The sequence below is a fragment of the Dromaius novaehollandiae genome, chromosome 4, assembly GCF_036370855.1.
Source record: "Dromaius novaehollandiae isolate bDroNov1 chromosome 4, bDroNov1.hap1, whole genome shotgun sequence".
NCBI classification, from domain to species: Eukaryota; Metazoa; Chordata; class Aves; order Casuariiformes; family Dromaiidae; genus Dromaius; species Dromaius novaehollandiae.
In genome coordinates, this window is record NC_088101.1 from 56,468,402 (window position 1) to 56,494,717 (window position 26,316).

The 26,316-nt window shown below is 36.7% G+C and overlaps 1 protein-coding gene across 1 annotated transcript in view; it reads left to right on the plus strand.

Annotated features, from left to right (window-relative positions):
• The window catches only part of SGCZ (sarcoglycan zeta), a 474,057-nt gene that overhangs the window by 142,003 nt on the left and 305,738 nt on the right, over positions 1 to 26,316 (plus strand). The gene's annotated exons all lie outside the window — the stretch shown is intronic.

Here is a 26,316-nt window from a genome sequence, read left to right on the forward strand (position 1 = left end):
TAGAGCAAAAAGAGAGCTCCAAAAGGTCAGTGATCACCCATGAAGGTAAATGATGTATCAAGAGCCAGTCAACTGAATATTCTATTTTATGAAACGTCATTATTAGCTTCAATGTTTGGTGATGTACCATGACCTCAAGCAAAGCAAGTCACATAAGGAGAGATAGAGTAGAATAAAAAGGAAAAGATGCAGATAGTTATAAATGAGTGGTTTTGGAAATTCTATTTTGATATTCTGAAAATTGTAGTTATGTTGCCAATGATAAGTAGTGAATGGCCACAGTTGAAATTATTGGTATCAACTTTTAAGACAATATTCATTATATTCAACATTCATTATTCATACTCAGAAATGGTAACTGTACTGAGTTACATTAATGTAACATACATGTAATACTGAGGTTAATTTAGACTTCTTGAAATGTAACCAATGCATTCAAATAAACTCTAGATAAACAGAAACATTATCATTGTATATGACAATAACATGTATATGTATCATAAAATACATGGACTGCATTTTATTATTCTTATTTTACCTTCTCCAAACAATATTTAAAAACAATTTTAAACTCATTTTAAAAAATAACAAAGAAAAACATGATTAGTTGCTATGTCTTTCCAAACTTCAAAATTATTTCACCAAAAGTTTAGAAGAATATGTACTTTACAGTTTGGCCTATTGACTAAGAGTTAGCCAGAAGGACTTTCTTTCGTATGCCAAGGCACTTTCTCCCTGTTGACTACAGATTACTCGCAAGTTATTACACAGAGGGAAACAGACAGTTGAAGTTAATAAATTTAAGCCATACACAGCCTGAATTGGGACACTGGTGAGAAACCCAATTTCTTGAATGCCCACAATTGTAATTGTGCAGATCACAGGAATAATTCTAACATTAAATAAAATATTTCAATGTGTTTCTTACAAGGAAACTGAAAGTCTGCACTAAATTCAGCTGTACATTTTTGAAAATTGAAACATTTAACCACATCTGACCCTCTAGTATCAGTACTTCCTTGAATGGAACAGAAACAATTGAACTTCAGAATAAAATACTGTTTTTGCCAGAAACTTAGTCCAAGTTGTCAGTGCCAAGGCAAAATGCTTTCTGAAGTTTGGCAGGAGTCCGCTGAGAATTATTTTAGTCGGATATAAGGGAAAAGGAAAAATGTGAAGCTGTTGTTTCACGTTAATATTTACTCACATTAGCTAAAAGCCTAAAAAACTTTAATTTTAATTAAAGTTTTAAAAAGTTCAAAATGTTGAAGCATAGTTTCAACTATGTTGTAATTTGTCACAAAACTGTTTTGATTCTCATTTTGATAGCAATTCTTGGAAAGCAATATTGAAACTGGATACCAATAGATAATGCTTTGCAGTCCTATCACTTGTATAGCCTGGTGTGTGATGGAGTCTTTCACCCCTAATTCCATTTACAATGGTTTAGAATAACTAAGGTAAGCATCTTAGTAGCTGTTCAGAGAGTTACTAAAGTTAATTAAGGGTGAAATGTAAAAAAGACCAAAGAGAAGAGCACAGTATATTTGCCCCACCAAATACGTCTGGACATAGATAAGTGCATAGGTTTCCAACAAGAATAGAACATTTTAATGCTCTTTCTATGTGAACCCACAAAGCTAAAGAGCTGCCACAGAATAGACTGAAGGACCCAAATTGCTGGATATAGAGACATGGCATGAGGGAGTCTGAGATTCAGAGGTTTGGTCAGAGTATGGGTGAAAAAGGGGGGACTGGTGAGTGCTCATAAAGTAAAATATTATTATGCTAAGAAAAAGAATCTGAAACTTACCCTTGCCTCCTGCTTCCAAACAGCTTGGGAAGAGAATAAAGTCAACAACTACTACACCCCACTTGAAATCATAAATTGTTGTGTGTGTCACACCTTCAGGTTATCAGTGCCTTCCTCTGAAAAAAAAAAACCCAAAAAACAGGAGAGCTTTCTTCACTTTTCTGTTTAACTTTTTACTCAGACCCCATATGGATATTTAGAATATACCACTCTGCTGATAGCTTTCATCTAGTCAAATGCCCCAATACAGCTTCACCATCCCTCACGGTTCTGACAAAACTTCATTTCTCACATTCTAAGAAGGTTCTAAAAATATCACTGGTGGATCTCCAGTGAAGGCATTCAATTACCCCCAGGTAAGAAATGAGCAAATGTATATTTTGGCATAGCTTCCATACATCTTTGACACTTAACAACTTCAGTATAACAACTCTAAAGAGCTATTTAGGTAAACAGATGAAATTATTTCTTTGCTGTGCTGCTTTGGAGGACTGAAAGAAATGACTTGAATTTTAATAATGTATTCAGGCATTAACTATTCTTTCTCAAGATATCTCAGTATTTTATTCTTTTCATATTTTTTCTCTTTCACTTAGTCTAGAACACTTCTAATTTGCACTAGAATTGCATGTCATTTTAAAGGCAGTCTTAAATATTGTGCTAATCAGTACATTCTTAGGGATACATGGTTTCTTTGGAATAAATAATGTACTATTAAAAGAAAGGGGAAATGTTTCACAAGGAACTTTAATTCTAACTGTAAGTGGAATTTGCCTCTTTGCCTGTCTTATTAGCCCTAAATTAGATTATACTCATTTTCAGTTTTTCTGGGGGAGGGCTACTTCTTTTTGGCTACTGTGCTTTCACATGCTTTTCATTGCTTTTATTGATGTCTTTACTAACTCTTTTTGCCATTTGCGTTGATTGCATGGACTGTATGCAGCTGTATGCAAAAGCAAGAAAGGTCTGACATCATCTTGCCATATGCACCAGTTTTCACATCTTCATTTTTGATATAGTTTGTATATGGAAGTTATTGAGGATAATGAGAATACTTATCTGCACTTTTTTCCTAATTAACAGTATGAAGCAGTAGCCTTATGGAAAGCGTTCATAGCAGTTTTAGTATCTAAGAGATGACAAAGCACCAGGATATTCTCCAGGCTTAGTGAATAGGCCTAATAATTGTGGGACTTCAATATACTAAATGACTCCTAAGTTGCTTTTGAGTTTAAGGGTAAAAGCCACTGCTTGGTTAAAACACTAAATCTATGAATCCTGAGAAGCAGTCCTAGCCTGCAGTCCCGGTTCATTGTTTCTGTCTTTCTGTTTCCACCGTTAATCACTGATTATACTAATGTTTATTAATACTAAATACTACTACTAATACTATACTAATGTTTTTTAATTGCATGTTACTTTCTCTTTTGCTTATGACTTTTGGATAACAGTTACTCCAGAACTTTCACAAAGCTGAATTTTCCCACTTTAAGCCTTGATGTTTCATATTTTAATAAAGATAGAAATATGAAATGACTGAAAGTCTGGAAGTAACTTCTTTAGAAATACAATCTCAAATATTTCTTAGAGCCATCTCATTTCTTTCACAGTTCAGCTTTGGTGAGGCTCTTCAGAGACATTAAATTGTTTAATATTTTATTTGCATAAACTCTAGTATATTTAACCAGATCACACAGAATAAGATTGTGTTTTATACTTGATTACATGTAAAAGCCTCTAAAATTTCAGATGGAAATATAGTATGTTGCTATCAATCACTGTCTGTTCTCTTTGTAAACAAGTTAGTATTAACTGGGACAAGATGCACACCCTATTGTATACATTGGAGTAACTGATGTGAGCATGTTTCAGGACTGCTGCTGTGTGAGCCAACACTACTTTGTGGTTTGTGATGAAAAATATTCTCGAGGCTGTTCCTTCCATTCCCGTGTTTCCACTGCCAAATTTCAAACTATTCTTATTCTATATTGAGAAAACATTTTTCACAAAACTTTCCCTTTGGATTATTTTTCTTTTCATCTCAAGGCTCTCTTCTTCTCACTCCACTAGAATTTTTTTCTTTCTCTGTCCCACCCCTATATTTAAATATAATTCCAGTTTGACCTGCCTCTCTCAACTCTTTGGGCCTTAAATGGTATTGCCAGCTTCACAGCCACACTCTCTCCTGTGGGGCTTCCCTACTGTCAATTTGCTTTTTGTTTCATCTAGTAGAATGCAGTAGCTTTGCTGTCGTGCTCATTATAAAAACAATCTCATCCACAAAGTAGCTTTTACTTTGAAGAATAATCTCTCTCTGTTGTTTTTGTCTATGACTCGTTTCAAAATCCTTTTCAGTCTTTGTTAATGGATATATGCACTCTGAAAATTTTTCTGCCTCTCTCTAATGGTATTCTCCCATCCTCTTCTCCTTTCGGTCATTCTAAAAGGAGTAAAGGGTACAGTAAGAATTAGTGGGGCTTCAACAAAATGAGAACTCTGGGACCATTCTCCAAAGGTTCATCTTGCTCTCCGCCACCGGATGTTTCACACTCCTATGCAAACAGACCAGTATGTCTTATCTGAACTGCCGAAAATCCCCCACACTGCACTCCTCAGGTAGTTTGAAGGCCTTGCAGCACGCATTCAATGATATGACTAATGATGCATTTGGCACTTGTTTTCTTTCATCCTCTCCCCGAGAAAAGAACGATGTGCATAGTGAGATGGTTTCTTCCAGCAATGTATCTTTCTAACATTCTAGTTTGCTTTTGTTTTCCTTTCTCCACTCCACAAACACCAAAATCACTTGAAGGATCATTTGTACAAATTGAGAGATTTGTGACGCTCCTTAATTGCTGGGAACATTAAGTCTATGGTCTCAAACTGCTTCCTGGGAAAGATTTAGAAAACGGAAGGATTCAGATTATGTTACTGATCACCTTGAATGTAAGGACTGAGATGCTGAACTAGGTTTAATACCTTAAGAAAATGCAGTGCTACATTAAATTACATTTCAATTTTACCCTGCCCCGTTAACACAGTTTGAAGGCTTATTAAGGCATGCAGAGTAGTATCGTTAGTCAATGGTTCTGAAGTACAGATGACACTGATTTCTGTTCAATTTTATGTTAGGATACATTGAAACAGTTCTAATGAGCAATAAAATGCTTTCGGTAAAATGTGGTACTGGGGATGTGATCAAGAATGCTCAAGCCATTGTTTCTTTTTAGAGCAAAATAATGTATTTTCCACTTTGTAATAGGCTCACGTGCTTGGCTTTGCACCATTACAGTTGCGTGATGCAACATCGGCTGGGTTAACAGCTGCCTTGAGCCACGGGAACAGTGGCAAAAATGGCAGACTGGTCTGTAAATCTAGACCACCTGGTATCTGTGTACAGTTAGCAGGGAGAGTAAGGATAAGTAAGGATATTCCCTGTCACAGCTCTGCCAGTTCAGGTACCCAGCGCTCTACATGTCCCAGCAAACCCTGCTCTGACCTTTCCACAGCTGGGGAGAGTCGAGGTGCTGCACAGAGGACAGAAGCATGTGTTGTCTTTCTTGACTTCTCTTCTCCCCGCTTCAGCTCCAGGAGATGGGTTTATCCCCCTTACGTGGCGTTATCTGCTGGGTATGATGCAGCACAGGACTCAAGGGAGGGAAGGGCTTATGCTCCCGCATCCCAGCTGAGTTTGTACTCGTGCTGTCATGTAAGGCAACAGCCTACAGACATAAACCGTGAACTTTCTAATCCACCAAGCCTAAGCACTTTCAGCTGGTGCTTTTGAGACCTGTCTGCTGTGGAAACAACAGTGTTTGCCACAAATATTTGCACATATTTGATACTGTCAAATTACATGTGCCCAGAAGACTACTGATTTTCTTTTTTCCATGCTTGTTTTGATTCCCTGGAACAATACATTTTACATAATATTTGGAGGTTTGTCTCTTCTGGGAGTCCACGTTTCTTCGGATCAGACTGACTAATTTTGAAAGTTGCTGCTGCTGTATTGATTTTCTGCCTGAAACCATTTTGTTAAGCAAACTGATATATAGCAACATACAAAGTAGGGCCTGAGATCATCTCACAGGCGCAATAATCAAACCGTACCCCTTTCCAAAACACCAAAGCCCTATAATCTCTAAAACTGATTTTTTATTAGACCTAGGTGACCTTTAAAATAGGAAAAGCTCAGATCTGCTGGGTAAGATGGAATAAAAATAAAGACATTGGCAAATCTATTTGCCTGTGTTCCCTGTGTCCTTGCAAGGGGGCTTCCTCTCAGCCGGGAGACACTCACCTACTGCAGGCTCCTTTGGGCCCCTTGAGGCTCCTGAGAAAAATCTTCCTCTCCGTTCCTGCGGAGCAAGGCATTCCCAGGCCTCTGGCAGGAGCACGCCAGACCACCGCTCGCGGCCTGCTGCATCTCCTCGTGCCTCGACACGCTGCTCCCGGAGGCCCGGGTGCCGCGTCCCCACCGGGCTGGAGCGTGGCCCCCAGCAGGCCGCCCTTCTCTCGCACCTGTCCTTGGGGAGCCGCCACAAAACACCACCCGCTGCCACCGTTGGTCTCTGTCGCTCTGCGAGGAAGCAGCCAGACAGTGAGTCAGGGAAGGGAGGCGGGGTGCGAAACTTGGCTCTTCCCGCCCAGAGAGTTAGCGCGACCTGGCAGCTGGGGGGCAAAATGGCTCCCAGGGTGTGTGAGGCATCTGCTCCCCCCGGCCCACCCATACTGGTGTAACATCTTTCCCTGCCGCTGCACTTTTTGTTGTGCCCGCAGGCAGCAGTGGAGCTGGTGATGCTTCAGAGCGGAGCGAGGAAGGAGCGCCGACAGTGTGAGCACCTAGCGAGGCCACCTTGCCCTGCCACCTGCCCCAGCCTGAGGGAGGCCATGATAACAGCCATGGCCCCTGCACACCTGGGCTGCTCCTGCCTCCTCAAGGGCTGCTGCCATGCAGTTGGGGCAGGTTTTTTCTTCTTAATGAGAGAGAGAGAAAAAGCAATTACCAATCAACTTGCAGTAATTAAGGTCACATTGGCGGTTAGTCTGGACTTCCCTGGCTCCTCTGTGTTTCAGTGGGGAGGTAGCTGGCACAGGTAACTAATTGTTTTTCAGATAAGTTTTTCTAGAGGTGCCATGTTTCAGCACCTCTGTACACAAGTAATGCTATGTCACTAGTTATGCAGTGGTTAGTGAGTCTCTTTCTATGCTAATGAGGAACAGTTTGTAATGAAATAGGTAAAGCCAGGGAGATAATAAATTCCCTCCCCCAGAAATGTGGTTAGCTTTTAAAAAAAAAAATAAAAAATAAAAATAAAAAGCTTGTATGGATAATTCAGTTAGCTTTATGAGGATGTGCTGTTTTGTATTTTTGTTCGTATGAAGCTGGATGCAGGTTCTGTAACTTAAATGAACTGACTCATTTGGTGATAAATTGAACTCTGTAAAACATGTGAGCATTTTGTAATATGGTACATACTCACTCATGCATTTCATGTGACTAGTATAAACACCTATGTGTGTTTGTCTCAATGATAGAAAAATATTGATAAACTGTATGAATAACATGGTATTCCTGTGGCTGACTCTTTTGGGTCATATTTATACCTTTCTGAGAAAATATTTATGTTTATTCTACAAATAGAGATTTAGGGCTGCTAAGATATTTAATTCTTTTTCATTTTTACCTTTAAGAGCCTTGTTTTGTGACCTTAATCCCTTTCCAATCTCCTTGATTGGAACAGTGCTGCTGTTTTAAAATTCAAGTCATATAGGGACCATTATTAAATCTTATAGTGATGGGTATTTCATGGACTAATAAATTTTATTTTGCTAGGGACCTATTTGATTATATTATCTGATCTCTAGCATAAAAGACTGCAGAATTCTCAGAAATAGTCTAGTTAAACTAGTATGCATATTTTTCAAAAGTATAGGGTTAGAGTTTTTTCAAACTGAAAATGCCTGAGTGCTTCCACCTGAAAGTGCTTCCACCTGAAAGTGCTTCCACCTGAAAGTGCTTCCACCTGAAAGTGCTTCCACCTGAAAGTGCTTCCACCTGAAAGTGCTTCCACCTGAAAGTGCTTCCACCTGAAAGTGCTTCCACCTGAAAGTGCTTCCACCTGAAAGTGCTTCCACCTGAAAGTGCTTCCACCTGAAAGTGCTTCCACCTGAAAGTGCTTCCACCTGAAAGTGCTTCCACCTGAAAGTGCTTCCACCTGAAAGTGCTTCCACCTGAAAGTGCTTCCACCTGAAAGTGCTTCCACCTGAAAGTGCATGATAGGGTTACAATCAACTGAAAGTAAAAACTGGGTATTTTTAAGAACAGATGTGAAATCATTTGGTAAGTAAATAATTAGGGAAAATAGTTATGTACAGCAAAAATATAGTCATGCAGCAAGTGTGTTGACTGACTTAATTATCGCAGGGCTAGCGCTTTTACATCGATTGAGTATTTATCTTGCACGTTGGTCACCCACTTTGAGTGGTACTGTTAGGTTTCTGACTTTGTCTTGAATTCGGTAGCTTAATGCCTCATGCTTAATAGAAATGAAACACTGCTGACTATTTTACCATTTTCTTATTTTATATTTCTGTTAATATCATGCAGAATTTTGTTTGAATGTGTATGTGCACTTCTCCTTGTAGGGGCTACTGGTCACCTACCTTTTGTGGTCTAGTCTGATTAAACACCTCCTTTTCAAGCTTCTATCTATAGTCCTTAAAAAACAGTAAAAACCATCCATGCAACATGCTATATTAAGTCCTGTGTCTTATACAGTGTACCTTAATTTTTACCAAATAAGGTTAGCTCATGCAAAAATAAGTCTTTTTTCAAAGATGTAAAAGTGATTCTGTTACATGTACTGTTGTTACCCAGCATCAGTGGTAAGAGAAATTCTTGCTTATTTAGATCAGCTTGGTTTTCTTGAGCTAATGACTTTCTGTGTGTTCATGTTTCAGATCTTATCAGCACCGTTCTGAGAAATAAACTTTAAGATCAGTGATCTTATGCAACTATGCATGCAGAGTTGAAACAAACTGTCAAATTCTTTTATGTTAGAGGATAGTTTCATAAAATCTTTTACCTGAATGTTACTGTCCTGAAGAATGTATGGAACAGCAAACACTTTGGCGTGCAAGGTCAAAAATGAAGTTGATAAGATCTTGCCAGTTGCATCACTAGGTAGACTTCCAATTGGCACCATGTACAGCTTCCTCTTAAAATATCCATTTAGGAAGCTGCTCACTACTCTGAAAGCTTTAAGCCATTTTTAAGGCCAAATCTAAAGTCATTTGAAGAATCACAACTTGAGTGAGAATAGTGGCTTGAGATAAAGGATGGAGGATTGTCTCTGGAGATCTGATGGCAGCGCTCTGTGTGGAGTGTGATAGAGGTACATGAATACAGTTTAAAGTTGGAAAGGATATATCTTACTTGCTGTTGTGAGCGACATCTGCAGTTATGGGCATTTTGCCTTCAAATACATGTTTTTCTCTATCTATAAGCTACATAGAACTAACACTCAGGAAGACAACCACAGATTCTGAAGTGGGAATGACGAAGACTAGGAGAGGAGGATATATTTCTAACATGATTTTTGTAAGTGTGGAGACAGAAAGGTCTGGATGAGGTTTTGGTTTAGGTGATTTCTTGTAATAGTCCTTTGGGGGAAGCATTCAAGTGGGGGCTGGGATGTGAGGGGGGAGCTAGTTTTGCCATTTTGACTGAGACCATGCCCATCACTTAATGTACCTGCCGTGTCTGGTTACATGACAGGAAGCTTAGCTCACCTTGAGTAAAGTGGGAAGGAGGAAGCCTGGCTGGTTGCAGGTAAGAGGCAGAAAAGTTGTGTTCTTCCAGGTCCTGGACGAAAGGATGGGAATACCAAGGCTCTGCAACTTCTCATTTCAGTAAAACCCCAAGCGTAATATCAGGGGCTGGTTTGGGTCCTATGAATGCCATGGGTCACTGCTTTGATAAGTCTACTTTGTAAAGGCTGTTTACGGGGAGAGGAACTTGAGGTGGATGAGGTCCAGCATCAGATCAGTTTTGCCTGAATAGCTGGCAAAGAGAAACTGCTAGTGAAACAGGTCAGTAGCTGCCACCTATTGCTTGGCTACAGGCAGATGATATTTATTTAGATACTCCACAGTAGGATGTATGAGGAGAAAGCGGACTGTGCTAGTTTTACTACTTACAGATTTTGATTTGTGGATTTTGGAAGCTGTTTGGTCTTCTAATTATTAGGAATTCATTTGACTCCCAACCTCCTCTAATGTGCCTAATTAGCAGCAGGTGAGCCAGGTGGGGCCCACAGCATCTAATTTTATGACCTATGTAAGGATTTACACTGTATCTAAACGTTATTCCTTATGTGAAAAAAAGCTGAGTTTTGACTTTCCTATGAACAAAATGATTTGTTGTCTTTTTTAATGTGTGAAAGTTGACTTTGTGAGTCATTCTGTATTTCTTTGTGCTCTGGCTGCCCAGCAAGCATTACACTTCTTGCTCTCTTCCCCCTTCTGCCCCTCCACCCCCCTCCCCCCAAAAAACTCCAAACCAGAAGATGCTTCTGGGCATCTAAAACAATGCTTTTGAGTTTTCTTTCCTTATTTGTTGTCAACTGCACTACACTGTAATGCAAAACACACAATAGCATTTCCTTTTTCAGACTGAAATTACATCATTGTTTACATTTTTGTCTTTTTTTTTCTTTTGTCAAAGAAAGAGTACAAAGCTATGTTGTGCATCCTAATACTAGTGCTAACACTGAGTTAGGTAAGCCATTTGCATTACTGAAAAGCAGAGCATATCTCTGTGTTCATTATAGCTTAATTTTGAAAGAGAATCTCCCAGAAAGCTAATTTTTCTGGTAGTTTAGAACTGTTCATTGGAATTTATCACTGCAGCTTCATAGGGATTAGTGAAGGTTGGACCTCAAAACCAGAGTGAGTAATATACATAATATCCTGCTATGTGGCAGTGAACTGCAAACAGTGCCATATGTGTGGAGTTTTAATAAGAGTTAGAATGTTTGTTCCGAGCTGTCTGACGACTGTCCATGAGATATATTGAATGGAGAAAGTTGTAATGCAAAAGACACTTTATTTTTATGTTATTTCTATGTTCATTTTAGCAACAGAAGCTCTAAAGAAATTCTGAAAAGTCTGTAGCATCTTTTAATGAGAACTGCCTTTAACAGCTGAATTTTCCCCACTTCTTACTGATGCTGTCGTCTTTTCTGTAGTTTGCTGCAGTTCTGTGTAAAAGAGAAGCTAGCTGATATCCTAATCACCAGGCAACAGGTTGTGCCAATGCAGCCTCTGTGACTGCAGAGCTTTTCTCCAGGCCAGGAACATGAACCAAGCCAGGGTTAGGTATAACGAGCTGACTTGGCCCATCTGTCTCGCTGGTGGATCAAGGCAGCATTCTGCCAGGTATCTTGTATGCTGCTTAATGATTAGTTGAAACATCTCTCACAGAAATCACCAACAAAAGTCTTATATTATTTAATATGATAAGATAAAGTTTGAATAGCTTGCTATCATTTGTTTTTGGACATTGCTAACTTGGTTTGGAAGTAGCATGGCCAGAGCTTTCTCTGGGTTTTGAACACCTGTTGGCACCAGACCTCTGTTTAGGCAATGACTCGTGCAGTTTTATGTTAAAGCAGGTGTTCTTTTTATGTATACTCTCAGCTGCTAAGCAATGGAAATGGCTGCTAATCACCAGGACTGGCTTTCATAAAACTAGGATATTGGTTGAATAGACCCAGCAAATAGGGCTTTGTATTTGCAGTGACTGGGAGGATGTGTACATTTTTCCACGAGCTTTACAAATAAGTTTTGTGTGGGAAATCTAATTATGGATATTTATATCAACAAAATTACTATTCTGAAAATTCCACTACTCTTTTACAATATTATTTTCTTACTGGGAATGCAGTCCAATTCTTACCTACCAATTTATAGTTCCATTTTTAAGGAGGAGAAAACTTTAATAAAAAAACCAAAATAAAAAAACAACAAAGCCAATTTCTTGGAATATGTTAATGAATTAAACATTAAGCATGACACTGTTATTAAATACCTATGATTAGATTGAGATTAATTGGAAAAAGAAAATAGTTTAACAATGTTGATCTCTGGAGAAAACAAGGCTGGCATTTAATACAGCTTGTAGGTAAGACAAATCAGTTATAGTGTATACCATGCATGTTTTATAACCACTAGTCATATAATACACTTGAAAAATGGAAAGTTCCTGTGGCTGTAAGAGTTTTAATCTTCTTTATTTACCTGAATTAAGTTTTAAGACCTTTCTTTCCTTCTTTTACCCATCCCTTCCCTTCTACTCCAGCAGTTTTATGAATATGATGTCCTTGGTTTTGTTTTGTCTTCACAGTACTTTGTTAGTTCAAGAAGAATATTATTTTCTGCTTGTGAATTGAGATTAAGAAAAAAGAAATGATGAAATCTATGGGTAGGTGTAGCCAACAAAGGTGCAGTTTGAGTACGGGTATGTCATTCATTTTTTTTAGTGTGTATTGTAGCAGTTAAGTACTCTGATATGTGTTTCAAAGCAGTCTAACAACCCAAGTAATGACTCGGTGAGCTACTGGACTTCCGTTTAGCCAGCTGAAGACCATATCACCATGTCTTTACTACTGTTGTTTGCACTAATAAGAATAACATTGCGCAGACTGTAGATATGCCTTATGGTGTAGATGTATGTTTTGAAACAGCATAATAATCGGTCTCTGGATTTCTTATATCTAAGTTTGGTGTCTTAACCACTAGATAAAATTCCTTTCTTACTAATGCACTTCTTATAACACTGCCTATGATCATCATCAGGCTCTCTGTTGCACAGTTAGCATTTATGCTTTCTGGATATGTTTCTGTTTGTTACTTTTTTCGTGGTCTCTGGCATCTTTTCTATTGCTCTAGCGTTATTGCTGTTTTATTTCTAAAATGCAATATCCCTCATTATCTCAGGTAACTTGCAAAAGCTTTTGGCAAAGACTTATTTCTCCCTAGCTGATAAAGGCACTGTGAAATGCATGAAACTGCAAATGATAAGCACACACATGCACCAAAAAATGTAATGGGAAGAGAGGAAGACCAGAAATAAAAGGGGGTAAAGAATCTCTCCAACATATTTTGTACAACTAGTTCTTAAATCTGTGAAATGGATCTCATAAAATTAGACCATCTCTGCTTTAGTTTGAATTACTCTTTTATGATGGTATCTATGTACTACTTCATGCCTTTAGATGAGAATTCAGTTCATCAAAATTTGTAATTTATGTACAGCAAGTTGTACATAAATAACAAATAATTTTTATACTGTCTTATCTACTATTGATGTTAAAGTTGATATTTCAGTAACCTAGTACTTTAGACTATTATGTGTTGTTATTGTCTAAGGAACATAATTGAAAAACTGAGCGAACCTGAGAGTACAGAGAGAACACAGAGAGTAAAAAAGTATAGCAAGTTTTCGATACTTTCCACAGCCATCTTGCCCCAGATGTTCCAGAATCTCTGTGTGCTGTGAAGGGTCTTAACCTGGAGCAGTGTTCCCTGCTATACAAAAGAAACCTTGAGCATTCACATGCAAGCCTTCATGAATGCCCTTTTTTCAGTGTGTACCTTCCTCTGCTACAAGCGCTAGGCATGATATTGTTATAGATGAATGTACATCACTCGGAGGCACTGATGGCTAATACCACTCCCCGAAGCATTTTTCTGGGTTTGTTTCTGTAAGAAACTGAGCCAACTCAGATATTCATGCTATATCAATTTTTCTGTAGAGACATATGCAAATACATATGTTTACTAGAGAAAGGCAAGAAATGTGGTGCTGTGTGTATAGATGCATACGTGCACATCTCCATGGTATAAAATTATCTACAGTTTTGTATATACTATGTTCATTATATATTGATGTGCATATTGATATATGCATTTATACCATTCACCACCTTTTCATCTCTATTTTCTTGGGATTCTGTAAAATTATGCTAAATGGCTATGTTCTTTGATCATAATTCACCTCATGGTTCTATCAATAGTATGTAGTTCAGCATGTATGTGTACCTTTTTATTGACAAATGCACAGAATGCACACATGGCAGGATCTTTCTCTTAGCATGTATTGAGTAGACTGGAGCGCAATAAAGCTACAGTCCTGCTTGGGGCTTTGTAATTTGGTCATAAAAATATTAACACAATCCATATGTTTTTATACAAAGCTTTTTCTATTGTGCATATTAATATTCATGGATTATTTAATTATTTTGTGCAGGTTTTAACTTTTTTAACTGTCATATGAAACTAATGGTAAAACTTAGTTGTCAATTAAAGCAAGAAAGTTGAAACAAATGTCAAGAAGCAAGTGGTCAACAAATGTCAAAATGTAGGTTGTTCAGGTAATCTTGATTCTCTGTATGTCCGTGTGTGTGTGTGTGTGTGTGTGTGTGTGTGTGTATATATATATATGCATATAAAAAAGACTAAAGCTGTTCTTTTTGAGCAATTAGTATAGTGTTTAATTTTGTTTGGTGCGTGAATGGCTTGTGTCTAATGAATGAAACAAATAGTGAACAACTCGCCTGTATGCAGAATGTGATCTTACCATGCAGCTATTATTATTCCTGAAGAAGGAACTCGGCTCTAATGCTTTTCTTTTGTGTTGACCATCTGATATTGTCAGTTTTACCTTATTAGACTGCAGACTCTGAGATGGTTTCTTTGTGTGCATACTGCTTTCTGGGCATAACTATGTATAAACAGTAAAGTTTCTCATCTTATCAAGTTAAGAATAGTCCAGTAAGCATTCCTGTGGCTGATGACTGAATCTTTCATTTTGCAGATTTTTCTAATTTTGTAATTTATAGTTTGTGGTATACATCATATTTATTCCAAATGAGAAACAAAGTGTTTCTATGCCCAAATTATTGTCAGTTTGCAATTAATTGCAACTAATACAGGTTCTGTCCAAAATAAATATTTAGAGTAAATTAATAGAATGCAAGCAATGATAGAAAACAAGGTGAAATCATTTATGAAAAGATCCTAGTTGCAGCCCTTCGGGGTAACTTCAGTTAGTGACTAACAAATGGTCAGCTAATCATATATTTCAAAGATCAATTCTATTCTACACAATGGGTGTTATTTTGTGTAGGTTAAGTGGGTCATAAGATGCTTATAACTTCTTTCTTAAAAATATTAGTTTTCACAAGTGTAGTAAGACTTGTCAAAGCTGTCTGCTCATCTCAAAAGAGGCCTTATGGACATGATCATAATGCTGGAGCAATAGAAAAGATACCAGAGACCAGGAAAAAAGAAACAAATGCCCACATATCCAGAAAGCATAAATGCTAACTGTGAAATGGAGAGCTTGACGATGATCATAGGCAGCATTATTAAAAAGCATGCTGTGGAACGTGTCTAGTAAATTATTAGATGAAAGAGATATAACTAATGGCTGAGAACATGTATTGCATTGTATCCAAGTGCAAGACCTACCTAGGAAGGTAGGTAAGGATATAAATCATGCTTGCTACTAAAGGACTTGGTGAATCTGAAAAGGGCATGTAGTCAGCTCAGACAGACCTTCAGTTATGATGCTGTAGTTCAGTTTGTATTTTAGAGCCTAGTGCTGAGAAAGAAAGTACAGAGGTTGTGTTTATTTTTTGATGGTATTAGTGAAATCATTTCTAGGTACTAGGCTCCATTGACCTGTCCATAGTTCAAAAAGATTTTGAAATACTGGAAAGAGCTCAGAAAGGAACTACAAACAAGGATTTGAGCTCTGAAAGGTATGACTAATAAGGAGACTTAGGAAGTTCCTCTTGATTTATGAAACAGAAGATTGCTTTTGCTTCTAGTGAGAAAGATGGTAAAAGATGGTTCTTGAATCTAGGAGAAAAAGTTGGAAAGACTCAGCAACTTTTTGAGAAATTCACTGCGATTTGAAAAGATACTCTCTGCTGAGGCAGAAATTAAGCCAAATGGTTTTCTGTGGCATAAGTTTGCAGAAGGTCAGAGGAGAGGTGATCTCAGTGTGACCTTTTAATATATAAGCATCATATTTATATCTGTTTTATTATGATACTCTAAGATGTACATATCCTGTTTCTTGGAAATACTTCATAAATTCTTTTTCTCTTTTATTCTATGCTTGATACTGGAGACTAAGTCACTGTAAATTATACTCTGTTCCTTGCTCGTAGTTACTTGGGCCAGCAGATAATTAGGAAGGGCAGATATAGTTCTTGATAATATATGCACAGCTGATGGAGATATGCTAAGAAAATAACTCTGGGTGAGAAAATCAATAGGAAATAGAAAATTCCATGTGCCTTTAATTGTTTAAAACATTGCTTAAAATCAAAGATCTGAGGAATATTTAATAGAGAGTCACTTCAGGGAAAAAGAAGGTATATTAATTGAATTACATATACATACAATAGTGTTATAACTCTAAGATTTGTGTGTTGATGTGTGATAATATTCACTGTATTGACACAGTATCTCTGTATCCTACTGAATGTTTATTCAGTATGCCTTAAGGTTAAACACTTTGTAAATGTGAATCTGTTTCTTCTGTGCTTGATTTATCAAGATTTGGAATTTGTTTTCATGAGCAAACTTACCTTCCCAACTAGGCTGGGAGAATTAAATGGGTAGATAAAGGAACTGTGGGTACAACTTGTACTTGCTGATATACTAATATAGTACTAAGTAGTACTAACTACATCTTATCCATGCCATTTTTGGCAATTTATGCTAAATACTTTTAGGATTTGCAGTTACACTATTTATTTATAAGCAATTAATGATATGCATAAATTTAGCAATAATACTTTTTCCTTACGAAGGTTCATTTTTGGCACCTGGATTTCCCCTTTTTTGCTTATACTTAAAACTCTTTCTGTCACAGCACCAAGTAGCTTTAGCTACTGCAAATTATTTAGTTTGAGTGTGAAGGCATTTATTAACACTTTTGCAGGCTGTCCATTGGAAGAGATGGCATAGCACAAAGGATGGCTGATGCTGTAGGTGCTGTGACATTCACGCGGCTTTAGTCGGTTGTAATGAAATAAAGGAATGCGTGGGGTAATTCTATGAAGCATACGTAATCTCAACTAAATGTCATTATCTGTACAGAAAAGTTTTCTCATTACCAAATGCAGCTTTCATCTAAGTAAACACACAACTAGGCTGTTTTAATTTGTTGCCTGGTTCAATAATGAAGTAAAGAATTGTGGCTGCTGAGGTTGGATAAGAAAATATTATTTCTGTTTAATCAAATCCAATGGAAGTTCAGCAAGAGTATAGTGTCTCATGCTGTTAATATTTGTATTAAGGGGCACACAGACTCTTAGATTACTAAATGTTCAACAGTGCAAATGGATTCTGTGTGTATTTTCAAATATATGTTTCTATATGTGGATATGGAAGAGATGTATATACATTTCCATGAGTGAATAAATATGGAAGAACTCTTATGAGAAGAATTGATAGACTTTGGAATAGCTAAATGTGGATTTATATGCCTAGCTTTAATCGTCTACCTTTCATCTGTCTTGCATTTTACTTTATAAGAAAAAAAAATGCATGGAATGCATTTTAATAAAACTCTAAATTCTCTCACAAGTGTGATTGGACTAAAACAAAGGAGGAGAGAGGAAAAGGCAAGAAACATTTCCCTCCTTTATATAAGGATGTAGTAGAATTACTGATACAAATTACAGTATAGAATCATGTGCATAGTAAACAGTACTTTTTCCCTTTGTAGGGAACACGCAAACATTTATGCAGAGCTGAATACCTATGTACTGTATGTAGTTCAACTCTTCAAGAGTCACTAAAGTCAGAATAGTTTTGAAATTGTCAGCTATATTGGAAACATCTTCAAATTTAGTATCTTGGTCAAAGAATGCTGCTAAAATCATACAACAAACCCTTCAATGTTCTTTTGAAGCTCTGATTAAGGTCATGTGTTGACCTGTTTTTTGGTATTGAAAGTAGTTTCTTTTAATCTGTATTTGAAAGTGAAATAGATTAGCTTGTAATGCTGACACATATACTGCTATTATCACTATTGGATTACTCTATATTTCATGGACAGCAATGAACAGAATGTTTTTAAATTAGGGCACACCTGCATATATATATATTTTAATATGGAATTCTTCTTTTGGGGGGTCAATACTAGAAGATGCTTACTAGGTATTAAGTGATTTCTAGCCTTTGAAGAGAGACAAAATTAACAGGCGTGTATTTAAAATTGTCATGTAACATATTAGCAGTGTCAGCAGATTCCAAATATCTGCTTCTCATTATAGACAGTCTTATGTGACAGGGTAATATTACTTTGTGAAGAAGTCTAAAATTATGATGATATATTATGTAATACAGCTTAGATCCTCGGAAGAGCATTGTTTCAGATGGGCAGTAAGTCAACTGAAAGAAAAAAGTGCAACATGGATACTATGAATCCCACACTGGAATAGCTTGTCTTTCTTGACTGAAGATAGAGAAGGAATTTTCAGACTTGAATTAGGCTTGTAAACTTGCTTGTTAGCCTTGGGATGGAGCTTTCCTGAAAAGCAACAATCAGCCCAGTTTCAGTAAGGCGGAGGCTTCCAGTGCCACTGTGTAAGGGAGGTATGGTGGGCAGGAGAAAGGGTAGGGATTTGATGCTAAGCAAACCAAATTGTTAAGTGATGGAGTGAAAGAGTGGTGTACAGATGGCATCAGAAACGCTACCCTATAGCCATGTGGCTGAGAGCTGATTTGCTCCATGGTCCTGCAAAGTTTTGCTAGGCTCTGGAGGAAAGTAAATGGAGAGGCCTGAAGTTTGAGAAGGATGAGGCCAGGCGGTAATGGACATGAGCTTTGGGGGGCAGGACATCATACAAAAGGGAGAAGTTAAAAGTATGTGTGTAGGAATTATAAAAGGTAGGAACAATGATATTTGTGTGGTTTTTTTATGCTTAGTTGTGAATCTCCATTTGCTTATTCTACGTAGAGTAAATACTATGACAGCTCTTCATACTCTGATATTTTAGTGTTTTACTTAATTTCTGTGCTGATATCTTAATTCTCTGACTGTAAATATGTTAACAATAACCAGAAAAATGCGTACTCGAGCTTTTTGTTGAGCTGCACCAAGCACATTAATAAAGAAGTACTTGCTATAAAAAAACAATTTAGGATTAGTGAAATTATGCTTAAATTAACAAGAGAAATGTTTTCTGTGTTATACTGTCTGTTCAGTGATTCCCAAGAAGCATTTCTGATTTATAATTATAAACGTGATGTTTTACACATCTATTCTTTCTTCAAATTCAGGCTGACAATGTATAATCTTGTTATAAATAGTTTGAAAGAGTGTAGAATATGACTACATCAGGCTACTCAAGCAAAGCTACTCAGTATTGATTTAACATGGAGAAAATATGTACTCTTCAGACCTAATATTACTTTTTTTTTTCCTTGCCCAGATTGGTGAAATATATGTAACCATACATACACCTATACTTATATGAGACAATGTATGGAAATTTTTTGGTTCTAGCTCTCTTATACCTGGGAGAGAAGAACTGATAATACCAAATGATTGGGAACAACTGGGGTTGTTTGTCTCCAGATCATTGTTGTGGATTCATCTTGATTTTTGGACTGCCTGAGAAGTATTATTGTTTGATGGCTGATTCTTGACAGCTGCAAACCTGAAAACAGGAAAGGGGTTGAGTAGAGGTGTGAATATTGGTACAAACAAAAGTAAAATGAACTTGCTCATTTTTCTTGCGGTTTAAAAAAAGCAGTTAACACACAGAAAGAATAATATTTTTTATTTTTACATTAAACTCTTATGGATGGAAACACAAATCCTTAACTCATCCAAATATTGTGTCTTAATGTCAAAGAGCTCTATGGCAATTTTTAATTTTAAATTGAATCTAAGTATTTTTTTTAAATGTAAGGCATAAAAACTGTATTTATGTTTCTATTTAAAAAAATCCCTTGTGTGTGGCTTCCCCAGCTGTGACAGACTATGGAAAACTGATGTGGAGAGTAAACATGTTTTAGATGAGTGAAAATGTTTGTATTGTTTTGTAATTGTCTAGTACTTTTAGAGTGGTGTTCTACTCCTAGAATTACCTATGGGGTAATTAAGAGTAATCTGCCAATCCTGGTCTTTGTTGTAAAGAGATACAAGTCTTGATTGTTTCACACAGATTTATACAGATTTTACCTTATTTTCAGACTTCTAAGTTTTGGGAAAGGCATGTTCTCAAATGCTTTTTTGAAGCTGTTGCCCACAGTTTGGAGTCTGTCGTGCTTTGCAGCTCAATAAATAATAGGTAATAAAATATTCTAATTTTGTGTCTGTTTGAATTCACACTGATTATGTAATTAGATGTAATGACATAAACCGTTGTGCAAAAATGTTGGGTTTTTTTCCCCCTCACATTATTGACCATTTTACAAGATAATTTAGGCATAATGTTTGGGGATGAACAGATCCCGATTACTGTATTTGGTTTTTCTAGCATTGCATACTTAAGTTTGAACCCTTAGTATCCTGTTTAAAAGGTAGCTAACAAGGTATTGCTCTAGCTGATGAAAGAATAACCATAAAAAAGTCAATGCTTTTTCTCCTCCGCTTGAGGAGAAGAGCACCTTCTCTTTTGTTGCTAAAATGATGTCTAGAAGAATGGATATTTAAATCTCATCCATCTTTATCAGACACCTATCTCTCTTCCATTAGTGTTTTAATGACAATAGATAATGAATTATTTATTATATAGTGCCATCTAATGTTTTCCTGTTTCATTTACTTTCACTGTATTAAATGAATTCATTCCCAATTCAGTTCTTGTAATGCTCTGGCTTTTGGATGGAGACTAGAAAACACAAATCTTATAGGTGTTTTCATACTCAACTAGCATATATTTTGCTGACAATTAGTCCTGCGTGCCAAGCTGCAGTGATTTGTTTTTCCTGTGGTATGTATGTAAACTTTTGCTATAGATTATATCCAGAATTAACTTTCGTCAGTCTTAATCATTTAAAATAAATGCTAGCCTTTAGCATTCAGAAGAGCTGAATAGAGAACCAAGCCAGGAGCTCCTTTACGCCCTTCAGCCTCACAGGTTGTACCTTATGTTGCTCTCGGCTTCTCGGGATCAGTGTTTTCCAGGGCACCTGACACAGTGTGCCTTTATTTTACGCATATGCCTGCTATCATGGCAAGAACATAGCAGAGTAGAATGAAAGACTGCTAGTAGCAAGATCTCCATGGCACCGAGTTTATCCTATTTTGGGTAGCTTTGAATGTTTGGGGCAAAGTTGTCATAAAGCTAAGTTCATTATATCAATAAACCTACTCCCTATAAAAGAGGAGTTTATTTTGTATGTCATTAGGAATTTCACATTAATTTGGAAATATTAACTGGTTTTGTTAATGAAGTAATGACTAGGTCAAGCATATGAACAGGGTATTAAAAAGAAGATATCAAGCAAGTTCATAGGAAATGCCTAGAAAGGGCTATTAGACGTGAGACGTAGACTTATTCTCCAGTTCAGGTATTTCTTATTAGAACAGATTACTTAGATTTAGCAGAATTCACTGGAGAGAGTACTGTGTTTTTTCTGTTCTTATGCCCTTTGGCTGTGCATCAGCATCTGGACATTATTAGAGAGACAGGATGTTAAGATAGATAGTTTCCATCTGATCCAGTATGAGTATTCTCGGGTATAACTGTGTATTTTTCCTGAACTACAGATCATTCCTTAAAAGGATCTTTCATTATTTAGTGTTACAAAAGGGAACAGTAGAGATCCTTGTTTTCCAGAAGAAATACTACTACGCTGTTTATCCCGGTCTGCTCTTATTTGGGTAGAATGGATTACTTATGCTGGAAGCTTTAAAATGCTCTATGCCAGGCCTTTATTTTGATGAACCCCTAGTTTTAAGTGCAAGTTAAAACAGTGAAGAGCAGTACAATTATATTCTAATGTCACTTTGTATATACAGGTTATACCAGTATGTTATTTACTGGTGTAATGGATGTATTCAAGACACATTGACACGCTTCCGTGGACCCGTCTTGGTCTGCTAATGCTGATGTGTTTCATAGGGGGATAATTAGACCTTGGTGCTTGTGAGCTGCAGTATTGCCACTACGGCCATAGATCCAGCACTGTGATACACAATGTAATGCAGTTCTGCCAGAGACTCTCCATGCATGTGAAGAGTCTGGCAAATTTAAGCAAAATAATACATCTGGGGAGACACTTGTTTATTTGCAAATACTGTAGGTCAGAGTTTTTAGAAATTTCATAGCAAATTGTATTTTAGAAGGGGGGAATAGGATTAAAAAGTGCTCACACTAAATAGCAAGGTTGCTTTTCACACCTACCTCTGGTGTGAAAAGCCAATCCCTACCATAACTGCTATTTAACAAGATGGATATAGCAAACTAAAAAACTTCTTAAATTAGAAACTGAAGAGCTACATCATTGTTCCTCTTTATCCAATTAAATCACTGGGTTTATGTGCAGAGTAACCACCTGGTAGGTTGTTTCCTGCCCTATTTTGGGGTATTTGATTACTTTGAGGACCCCCAAAAATCCGTAATTGAAGTGCAAACAATTGTGTCACTAATCTTGATGGCTGACCTTGGGCTGGTGGGCCCCATCAATTCTAAGTTGCAGAGATAAATGGAAAGTAGCATTTTGCAAAAAAAGGAGAATATAGATAGTTGGTCTTTTAAAAATTAAAAGAATAAATCCAGCAGTCTGGATGATTAAGTTTAATAACATAAAATAGTGTTACTTTTGCAAAAGATGGCTCTTGTTAATCAGTTAGAAAACTGAGCAAGTGCCAAGGGAATTTCTTTGCCAAACTGGCTATGGAGTTTGAGCTTACTGTTCTTTTGGGGTACAGATAGTACTGATTTGTGATTATAATAGGAATAACTGATGCATTTTGTGAGGTAATAATTGAAGTAAACGCTTTTCTTCTTTATAGTAACCAGTAAAGAGTAAAGCTGACAGTATCTAAGGCATTTTCATGCAAATGTTGCAAATATGAAAAAATATTTTGAACTTTTGTAGTTAGCAACAATGGCATTTGAGAAGGATCCAGAAAAAGTATATATAAATGTTGTAAATAAAAGCTTACTGAAAATCTAAACTTTTCCTTGAGAAAATGCTTTTAAAACTGTAATGATATGCACCTGTGGTTTTTTTTTTTAATTCAGATATAAAATTCATCAGAAGGCCTCGGTCACCAGATGAGTTATTCTTAAATTGCAATGGTCTAAATAAAGGACCTGAAAAATAACAAAACCAGTTAGCTACCTAATTGTCCCTTTGGATTAATTTCTCTGTAGCTCAATTTGTTTGCTGTTGGTTTTGTTAGCCTCAATAGTAACTATGTTTTATGAAGAAGTCAGTATTGAACAGAGCTGGAAACAAACAGGATAGAAAGGGCATTGAAGAGGCAACTAGCTGCTTGAAAAATCAAACTAGGCAGAGTGCTTTGGGAAAAAAAAGAGGTGATCTGGTAAACTTGGGTGTCAGGTCTTTCACACCTTTTACAGGAGTTTAGGTTGATATTTCTGTGTACGGAACTGGGACCTTGCCTTTTAGCTTGCAAGGTCATGAATGCAGATCCATAACTTAACAAGTTAGTTCCTGGTTACAGTAAAATTGTCTCCCGCTTTTATAAGCTGTGGGGAAATGGCATCAGAAATAGCTAGAAAGACGAGACTATTGAAGGCAGCTGAATATCAGAATAGTGAAGACTTTGAATTGTAGTATCTTTATTTTAAAGATTAGTTGACCATTGTACAAGGTCGGAGGGTTCATGAAGAGCCATTAATAGAATTTAAGAATTCTTGACTTGTCAAGCACCAGTTCATTCTGGGAATAATAATGCTGTATGCAAATTTTTTGTTGGGTTCAGATTTTAATACTTCTGTCATTGCAGAGTGTCCTGAAATACTGGAGATTTTTAAGGCAACTTTGTTCTAAAGCTAAATACTTCTGCACAAAATTAGATGTACAGAAATGCAAAGTGGACTTCAGTACATAATGTGACAATGTTCAATATGGTCATGTGTGAAGATTTTAATTATAGATTGTTCTATGGTAATTATACAATGGCAATGTAGTCCAAATTAAAACACCAGACATTCTATTACTGTACATGAGCTCCTTAATGGAAAAGTTACACCATAACAAAGATTTTTTTTTTTATTATTTTTGGCTGAGGATATAGAGTACAATGCTATTTATAGCAGAAAGACAGTTCTTACTGTAGGAAAAACTCTCCATCAACTTAGGCAGATATGTTAAAATCTGGTAGTTTTTGCATATGACCTCTGTAATTCAGCCATTTTCTTCCAGTTGTCTGTTCTCTCTTGACTAGGGTGGTGGTTTCTGAAAGCATAAACTGTTCTCATCTCTTTCACTCTCTTTTTGAGACCAAGAGAAGGCAGTTGTGGCTCAGAACCAGAAGGCTGAAAGAGGACAAAGAAAACAATACGCAATGGCAGTCTTGCAATTGGTTGTAACACGAGAGGAGGGAAAGCAGTTAGACATCTTATTCTGGACTGCTATGATTTTTGGCCCTTACTTCTAAAGTTGTTCTTCGTTTTACTTTAACTGCTGAAAAGGATAAAATGGGTGATGTATAGAATAGATAAAATGGATAACAACATGATACAACGTTAGTCCAGTGTCAGGTTGTACCTCTAGCCAGGTTTGGAGAACACCTATAATAAAAATTCACTAAATCCAAATTTTGAAACATTGCTTTTCCACAAATGCATTATTCGTGGCTCCAACCTTTTCTTCATTTCGTTCTGTGGCAGGGTTCTGGTTTCTAGTTTGTAAGCCTGGCTTCTGGTTTGTAAGTATTTCAGTTTAGTGAATGTGAACCTCTCCAGAGCAGCCTCGGAGCATGAGAGGACTCGTGTCAATAGGCTTGAGCCTGGAGTGTCGGACACTGGAAACAAAGCAGCATTGATGGTCAGGTTGAAGCTGTGGAGCACTTTACTGGGGTATACTAAATCAGACCTAACCTCGAAATACTCAAACTTACTTGTTAAAATAGTTATGTAGTTAAATTTCTAGCTTAATCAATTTTACATAGGAAGGAAGGAAATAGATCTTTAGAGTTGCATTTTTGGATGTAAGACTTAAGGATGCTGTTTTGGCATTTCTTGGAGTTTAGTCTTAAGGTAATGAAATCTGATGCTGAAATATTTTGTTCTGAGTTTAAACACTGGGATGGTAGGAAATATAGGAAATGTACCATATATGAAAGTGTAACAGCATTTTCTTGAAGAATATTATAGATCTGTATTGTATCCTGAGATATGTGCATGCTTTTCCTAAATATGATAAATAGTAACATCTTCTCTTTTCAGTATGTTTTCATCTTTGATTAATATGAAATGAACATGGATAACAATTTTGATCTTTGTGGGAAAGTGAGCTTTTTGCATAATGCTTGTTAAATTGTTTAGCTTAGGCTTTATACCTCAAAATCAATACAAACTTACCCATTACAATGATTGCTATCAGCTGCCAAAAGTGACAATACACTTTCAGAGAGTAGAGGAACTCCTTTTAGTACTGTTTTATCTCAGGTTTATATTCATGATTTAATGAGGGATATGAAAGGCATAATAACAATAATAGATCTGAAACTTTGCATCAGATATGATAGCTAGGTCTGCAGATGCACACAAAATGCATACAAGCTGAGTTTTGTCTCTGTTTCATAAATCCAATTGAGAAACAGCTCCCATGGTTTAACAATGGCAGATTTCATATTTATGAAAGAAATGCAAATTTATTGTAGTCTATAATGATGCTTCAGGAGAAGCTCCTGTTATTAACCGTGTCAGTCTGATTGCTTTTCTGACTGCAGTTCTCAATTAGGCATAATCTGTCCTATTCATGCACGAAAGGAGGGGGTGTGAGGGGAAGCTTGCTTTTTGTTGTTGTTGCTGGCAAATCATAAACTTGAAAAGCACTTATGGTATATTGTAGCTGTATGAAAGCTGTTTTCTAGATTTAGATAAATGCAGCTACGTTGATTAAAGATGTAGTTACTGAAATGCCTGCTGTCACAAAATGCTTTAGAGTTTTGGTTTTGTTAGATAGGTTTTTACTGGCTTCTTATTATATGACCCACTTCAAACTGTGAAGTGAATCACTTTACCTATAATATTTGATAAATTTTATACAGAGGAAACCATTGAGTATTTTTTTTCAGATTTTTTTCCTGCTTTTGAACATTACAGTTTGTTTAATGGGTTGTAAAATAAAAATACATCTTGGTATTAACTATTTAAATTGCATCATTTTTCAGTCATTTTCATAGTTTCTGTCCCTTCCCATCTCTCTGTACATTGATAGAAAAATGAGGCGGGGATATGCCATTTCTGTTCAGAATCCCA